Source organism: Sinocyclocheilus grahami, unplaced genomic scaffold (genome assembly GCF_001515645.1).
Source record: "Sinocyclocheilus grahami isolate Dianchi unplaced genomic scaffold, SAMN03320097.WGS_v1.1 scaffold428.1, whole genome shotgun sequence".
In the NCBI taxonomy this organism is placed as follows: Eukaryota; Metazoa; Chordata; class Actinopteri; order Cypriniformes; family Cyprinidae; genus Sinocyclocheilus; species Sinocyclocheilus grahami.
Window position 1 is genome coordinate 520,108 of NW_015505607.1, and position 8,452 is coordinate 528,559.

An 8,452-nucleotide genomic window follows, 5' to 3' on the forward strand; every position below is an offset into this window, starting at 1 on the left:
AGCTCCGATCACAGCGTCCTCCATCCTCCTGTTGTTAACGTTGTTTTTCTTTGTTTTCATTGTTGGAACGTCGCTGTCGACCGGTTCCTAGTACACACTGTCGGTGCGAATGAAACCCTTTAAATGGTACTGGGAAATAGTTCGCGCAAAATCGTCCCAGTACTTTAGTACTGTCCATTTAGTTCTGGAACTAAAGCGGTGCGAAAGGCCCTATACATAACCGAGATAATTTCCTACACTATGCTACAAAAAATGCTAACCCCTAAACCTATCCCACACCTAACCCTAACCTTAACCAGTGAAAGTGACTGCACGGCGGGATTGGCGCTGAATAGCATGGTAAAGAAAGTTGCAGTTCAGGAGATAAACAGTTAATAAGATTATGCGATATGAGACTGTTCCGTAACTCCCCAAGTTCAGACCTCATCGGACAACCTTTTTAGTTACACTACCCCCTCCTACCCTGTGAATTTCGTGGCCCGGGATGCCCCCGTTTCTTGGAACAAAGCGATAGAGCAAAATCTTTTCCCTGCGCTGCGCTGACGGCTCGTGGGTGATTCCCATTTATATCATGAAGCAGAGGTTTAAACTCCAGTCCGAACACCACTGGCCACAAGCTTTGGGCTCTGCTCTCATGGAGAATATTTATTTATATAGCATATTTTATTTTAGATCAACTAGAAACAATGTTTAATTTATAAAGTTTTATTTTGAAATGTAAGTCAATAACAATTGGCCGAAGCCAGAGCCAATGGTAAAAGTCTTTGCGCGAAGAGACCCCGCCCCATTTTGGAGGTTCTGCCCACTTTTGGAGTTCAGGCCCCATTTCTCCATTTCTCCATTTCACAGGCTTTTGGCTGCTATTTTTTTATTAACCACCAGATGGCGCTGTTTTCGAGACACTCGAAGCTTTGAATCTTTTCCCGAAACAGTCAGAGGACAGCCTCAGTGCTTCACGAGGCTTCATTTGCCCATCACTACAGCAAATGTATGGCCGTTTCTCAATACTAAGTACGCAAAGTTCAGACTTGCGTTCTCGGTAGTTCAGGCTTCGCAAGTTCGACTCGGAAGTGCGAACTCCCGAGGACGGGAGGACGCAAGTCCGGTAATTCTGCAAATGGAACAGCAGCGTACTTAATAACGTCAGTCAGCTCGCCTTGACTACTCCGGTTATCCTAACTGTATGTATACAATACGACAAAATATGATATCAAACACCACTTCCTCTTTTTGTTTTCTTTTAAACATATTAATAGCCGCAAAAATGTAGTTCAGGGAACGTAGGCTACAGACATTACAGTGAAACGAAATATATAAAACAGCATTTTGCCTCTTTTCTGTTTCATTTAAAATATTAATAGCCACAAAAACGTACACGCATTACAATAAAACGAAATGATATCAAAAACCACTACCTTTTCGTTTTCTTCTAAATATAAGACACAACCCTTTTCGTTTTCATTTAAAAAATATATAACATATTAATATGTGGTTTAGGTATGTGCAAATATCTTTGCACATACCTAAACCTAAGATTATCTTCACTGAATGTATAATAAAATTAAATATGACAAGCACAACTCTGCCTTTTTTGTTAATGTCAGTTTTAATGAACAATAATAGCCATTATAAAAGTATAACTATAATGTAATAGGAAGCTGAATTCAGCCTCGTTCAAATATGCAACAAAGTCAGCGCTGTATTACGATAAATAAATAAATAATTAATTTATGAAACATAACTTTGTGCTCAGCCAAAACGATATGACCTGGAAAAAAATCATAGAGTCATGAGACCAAAGATTTGAACCCCAAAATGAATTATATCTCATGTTTAACCACTACATCAAAGCCAGCGGCAAATGTCAGAGGGACTAGCCGAGGTGAGGCTGCTCTCGGCGGATACATGAGCACTGAGCGCCCGCTGATCGCGTGGAGCTCACGTCTCCAAACTCGGCGAAGCCAATTTTCAAATAGGCGCTATCTTTATAAATAAACCGCATATTTGAGCTTTAAACAACTACATTCTCGCCTGAAATTCATAGAGTCATGAGACCAAAGATTTACCCAAAATGAATTATATCTCATGTTTAACCACTACATCAAAGCCAGCGGCAAATGTCAGAGGGACTAGCCGAGGTGAGGCTGCTCTCGGCGGATACATGAGCACTGAGCGCCCGCTGATCGCGTGGAGCTCACGTCTCCAAACTCGGCGAAGCCAATTTTCAAATAGGCGCTATCTTTATAAATAAACCGCATATTTGAGCTTTAAACAACTACATTCTCGCCTGAAATACTCTTAGAACAGCATTTCATGTTTAAGGGTTAAGTGTTGCCACGTCCGCGGTATTCCCGCTGAGTTGGGTTTCTTTAACACTTTTTCCGCAGGTTATTTTTCATGTCCGCAGGTTGAAGCGACTCCAATAACATGATATTTATCCCATGGAATGCGAATTTTAGCAGGGGAACTCCGCCAAAAAAATTTTTTTTTAAACTGGGGACCCCCTCGAAATGAGATTGGGCTGGGATTTCTTGTGAAAACCTGGCAACCCTGGTTTCAGAAAGTCGGAAAGTCCCCTAACTTCCATATAATCACTATAGTAAATAGGTTTTGAATTTGTCTGCTTACCACTGACTACTAGACCAACACATTGCCGTTTGCTGCCGATTCTTCTGTCATCGTCTTTGTCGGTAAGTAAAAGCACGAAAAATGATTCAGTAATTAGCTATTCTGTTGCGCTGCTGGGTCAGGTTTGGTGACGTTTAGCACTCTTAGGCAAAGCAAGTTATACATGTGTATGTAGGTGTGTGTGTATATATATATATATATATATATATATATATATATATATATATATATATATATATATACACACACACACCTACATACACATGTATAACTTGCTTTGCCTAAGAGTGCTAAACGTCACCAAACCTGACCCAGCAGCGCAACAGAATAGCTAATTACTGAATCATTTTTCGTGCTTGGGATTTCTTGTGAAAACCTGGCAACCCTGGTTTCAGAAAGTCGGAAAGTCCCCTAACTTCCATATAATCACTATAGTAAATAGGTTTTGAATTTGTCTGCTTACCACTGACTACTAGACCAACACATTGCCGTTTGCTGCCGATTCTTCTGTCATCGTCTTTGTCGGTAAGTAAAAGCACGAAAAATGATTCAGTAATTAGCTATTCTGTTGCGCTGCTGGGTCAGGTTTGGTGACGTTTAGCACTCTTAGGCAAAGCAAGTTATACATGTGTATGTAGGTGTGTGTGTGTATATATATATATATATATATATATATATATCACTGGGGAAGTACCCTCAAAAGGACACCTTTGTACCTTATTTATCCCTAAAGGGTTCAGAATAGTACCATAAGAGTACATATTACTACTCTAAGGTACTAATATGCACCCTTTAAGGGTAAAGAAGTTACAAAAGTGTCCCTTTGAAAGTTCTGCCCCAGTGACAAGCAGTTGTACCCATAAAGGTAAAATTTTTTGCACACATTTTAGTGGCCATCAACTCACTAAACAGCTAAACAATTTAAACAGCCCTGAATTAGTACTTAAATGTAAATATATATATATATATACACACACACACACACATGTATATACACACACACACTCCCTGGCCACTTTATTAGGTACACTTTGCTAGTACCGGGTTGGACGCCCTTTTGCCTTCAGAACGGCCTTAATTATTCGTGGCATAGATTCAACAAGGTGTTGGAAACATTCCTCAGAGATTTTGGTCCATATTTACATTTACTTCAGGGTTCAACGTGTTGTGTGTTCAGAGATGGTATTCTGCATACCTTGGCTGTAACGAGTGGTTATTTGAGTTACTGTTGCCTTTCTATCGTCTCTAACCAGTCTGCCCATTCTCCTCTGACATCAACAAGGCATTTTCGTCCACACAACTGCCGCTCACTGGATATTTTCTCTTTTTCTGACCATTCTCTGTAAACCCTAGAGATGGTTGTGCATGAAAATCCCAGTAGATCCGCAGTTTTAGAAATACTCAGACCAGCCCATTTGGCACCAACAACCATTCCACGTTCAAAGTCACTTAAATCCCCTTTCTTCCCCATTCTGATGCTCGGTTTGAACTTCAGCAAGTCGTCTTCACCACCAGTGTTGCCAACTCATTTTCAGGGGAAGTTGCTAAAGGAAGGTCAATTTGTTGCTAAATGATGTTGTGATGTCATTACACGATGACATCATTACGTAATTATGACGCAAAATTGTCACTACATCAAATCTCAGCAAAAAAATATTTTATATATGTTCATTTAGATTTGTTTGTAAAGTAATATAACGTAATATAATATTAAAATATAAATAACTGTATTTTTAAATACAACATTGAATTATTGAACAATTAGGGCTTACAATTTAAGTTTTTTTATTAGCTAGTAAACTAGGGCACAATCTACTATGTTAATATGAAGGAATTTTCCTTATTGATTTTTCACAGGGTTTTTTTTACCTGCATTTTAAATTACACATTGTATTTTGTGTTTTCGGGTTACAATGGATAATGAATAATGGAGAATGGATAATGTCCTGGAAAATTACTAGTACCTTTTCCATTTTTCTAGATATTTTTCTTACAGTGTACTAACTGATCAACAATCGCTGGTACAAGCTACTAACGAGGTGTATCATACATTAACAATTATTCAGTTATTAATATTAAATTGAGCAATTGCTAATAGCAGCTAACTTAATTCATGTGATGTGTGTACTGCTAGGCATCTTTGGTTTACTCATTTTGTGAAATTTAGATGGAAAACTTGTGCCTTTTTATCGTTTGAGTCACTTATCAAAAGTTGCTAAAAGCAGCCACATAAAATTTAAAAATAGCTAAATTTGTTGCTAGGTGCTTTTGGAAGAAAAAGTTGCTAGTGTAGTGTGAAAAGTTGCTAAATTTAGCAACAAAATTGTTGCTGCCATGTGATTGGCTGATTAGCAATTTGTGTTACCAAGCAATTGAACAGGTGTACCTAATAAATTGGCCGGTGAGTGTGTGTGTGTGTATATATATATTTTTTTTTTAAATATTTTTTTTTATTCATGTTAAAAACCCTGTTTTATATCTTTCAAGAATCTATACGATTTTCTATGAAGCAAAAAGCACTTAAAACTCCGAAAATGTGTAAACTTGTCAATACCCCCTTTTCAATACATATACATATCTAGGGATACGCGCTCCGAACCACTGTTTCAAAACAAATGATTCGCAAAGGTTGTGAAACTTTGTGAAGCAGTGCTTCAAAAGCGCCCATCACTACTTTGATGCATTTTACGGTTTTGCGCAGATTTTGTTCATCTACTGACAACGCAACTGTCTCAAAAATCGTCTCTCCGTCCCTCACAGTCACACATGCAACATATTCCCTAACATTATTTGTGTGTGTCTGTGTGTATACTCAGACACACACACACAGAGAAAATGAGGGGAAAATAAGGTGTATTTGTGTATATTTATATAAAATCATGACATATGTTAACACTTTGTTAAATTGGTCGCGGTTCTTGTGACGTCATTTCCGCTAAGCACCAGCCGCACAGAACCGAAGAAAGGTCGTTTCGTGCTGTTGAACAAAATCCGCTTTTGTCCAACGGTGAGTTGGTGTTTTTGTAAACCTTCGTTGGACGAGATCAACATTTGATTACCTTTGTAGTGTTGTAGTTCTTGTTTTTGTCCTTTAAAAAGAATAACAGTTTGTTTGGTATTAACGTTTCACCCAAAATGGCAGCGCCTCGAAAGCGACGCCTGTCTGCTGTCTGCTGTCTGCTGTGGCAGCGATACAACGGATTTCACCCGAGTTTCCCCACTTAGGAATGAATGCGGTCTATGTAGGTGGAATGACTCGTATCAAGTTATTTTCTGTTCGTTTTAATTCGAATTCGTCGAAGACCACAAATATCATAAACGAGGGGAAACTCGCGGCGATCGTCTGAATCATCATCCTGTGGAAACGCATCACTTTTTTTTAACCAGTACCACCTACAAGACATGTTTTTTCCCAGTAGTGTTAAGCAAAAACCTTCTTGATATAGCTCAGTGATTAAAAAGTTATTTGAGTTCAGAGAATGAAACTATGTAACTTAGAGGGACCTCCCATTTTCTACTTGTAATATGATGATTGGTTGTAGGAATGAGGAACTGACAAAGCAGGAAATTCGCCACCTCATTTTCCCGTTAGAGTGGGCGCGGACTTTTGTAAATGTGAGAATTCCGGTGTTGTGCCGAAATCGGTGACCTATCGAAAACTGACCAGGGGACGCTGTTCAGTAAATGTTCTCGTGGGAGCCCACATGCATTAGACGATCAGCGTCAGAGGAGACGAGCGGTGCTGGAAAACATCTTTCATGTCTTAAGACTAAAGAAGATATTGTCACCAGCACCTAAATTCTTATATAGAAAAGAATTTAAACATTAATGCTACTGTTGTCTGCTAATGTGTTAGCCTACTACTATGACTACGATGTTTTAGCGCTTGTTATGTAAAACATATTACGATTATCTGATAAATATTGGTCTTATCTTTATTCTTATTACTATTTACTGTAATTACCCAATAATGTTGGAGAGCTACAGTTTGTTCCTTACAAAAGCATATGATTGCAGTTGGCTAGGGTCACTGAATCTGACAAGTAAAAATTTATATAACGTTAGCTATCAAAATGTTACCACTCTTTCTTTCATAATAACTGACTAAAATGTTTAATAGAGTGACTCGTGATGTGTGAGCTCCTCTTCTTTCTATTTTACATAAAGCATGTTGATTAGATATTGATATATAGATACAGTAGGATCTGACAGGTTAAATTTAAAGCTACTGAAATGTTACCCCTCTTTATTTAATGCATGTGACTATAATGCTTAATAAAGTAACTTATGTGATGTCAGCTCCTCTTATTTTTCCTCATTTAAACAAAAGTTGTTTGATATATATAGGCGACCTACAGTTAATTGGTTTAATCATTTATAAAAAGCAGTAAGAACTAGGCTATATTTGTTTTTATAGCTTTGTTATTTCAGTCTGCACTTCATAAAAAAAATGTAATATGTGAAGGTATTATGTGGCATCAAGAGAAGCAGAACTGAAATTAAAACATTTATATGCATGTTTTGTAGCTTACAGCTTTTTCAAAATAAGTTAAGCAATTCTTAATTAAAAAAAAAAAAAGTTAGGTTCAACTCGTGTTAACTCATTTAAGTTACCTATACAGCTAAGCTGACTGTACAGTGGTGAAAGTTTCAGCAGTGTTAGTGGTGCAATAACAAACCTTCTGAATGATAACCTAAAACAAAAGCATCACAAAAATGAGCTTAGTGAGGTTTTCTTTTTTTTCTGGTTATGATTTCTGTAATGTCTAATAATTGGTGACTGTTACTCAAAAGAAAACCAGAATAAACCTAGAGGAAAATGGAGAAATCTTTACATCACTTGAATGGGTTTGAAGAACATAGACTTATAAACTTAGAGTAAAAAGGGGTAACATTTTGGTATAGCCTATAATTTTGATCTGTCACACCATACTGTGTCTATAGGACCATGTCAGCTGATCAATATGCTTTACAAAATAGAAGAGGAGCTCAACATCACACTTTATTAAACAAGTCACTTTATGAAACATTTATAGTCAGTTATTATGAAAGAGTGGTAACATTTTGATAGCTAACGTTATATAAATTTTTACTTGTCAGATTCAGTGACCCTAGCCAACTGCAATCATGCATTTGTAAGGAACAAACTAGATCTCCAACATTATTGGGTAATTGCAGTAAATAGTAATAAGAATAAAGATAAGACCTATATTTATCAGATAATCGAAATATGTTTAACATAAGCGCTAAAACATCTCATAAGGAAACCATTCTTAGTTGTAGGCTAACACATTAGCAGACAACAGTAGCATTAATGTTTAAATTCTTTTCTATATTAGGTGCTGGTAACAATATCTAGTTTTTCTTCTTTGAAAACTGACGCTGATCATTCGGCTGATCGTCTAATGCATGTGGGCTCCCACGAGAACATTTGCTGAACAGCGTCCCCTGGTCACAGTTTTCGATAGGTCACCGATTTCGGCACAACACCGGTGTCATCCGTTTCCAGTTTTTTTTTTTTTACTGTACAAAACAGCTCGTTTTACTGCTTGATATTGCACACTGGTGTTTCTTACCATATTATTTTAATGTATTGTCTTAGTTATAAAGACACCGAGTTGTAGCTCAAACAATTTTACAGTTTATTGCACTTTGTTATTCTTCTTGTTATTTCCCTACATTTTTACATTTACGTTAAGCTTCCATTTCCGAGCTATAAATAAGATTATTATTCATGTACAATGTCATATTTGTGTCAAAATTAATCAAAAACATTAATGCCCCCCCCCCCCCCCCCCCCCCCACACCCCCCACTTTCCTCAAG

The 8,452-nt window shown here is 37.4% G+C and overlaps 1 protein-coding gene across 5 annotated transcripts in view; it reads left to right on the forward strand.

Moving 5' to 3' along the window:
• The first annotated feature begins 3,068 nt into the window (after nucleotides 1-3,068).
• LOC107551643 (baculoviral IAP repeat-containing protein 2-like) overlaps nucleotides 3,069-8,452 on the forward strand; it is an 11,317-nt gene continuing 5,933 nt past the window's right edge. For 4 of the 5 annotated variants that reach the window (XR_001604786.1, XM_016233332.1, XM_016233334.1 and 1 more), the window contains exon 1: nucleotides 5,559-5,635. The gene's annotated coding sequence lies outside the window, so the exon portion shown is untranslated. Of the gene's footprint in view, nucleotides 3,154-5,558; nucleotides 5,636-8,452 lie in introns of those variants that run through there. The other variant, XM_016233333.1, reaches the window with a different exon arrangement.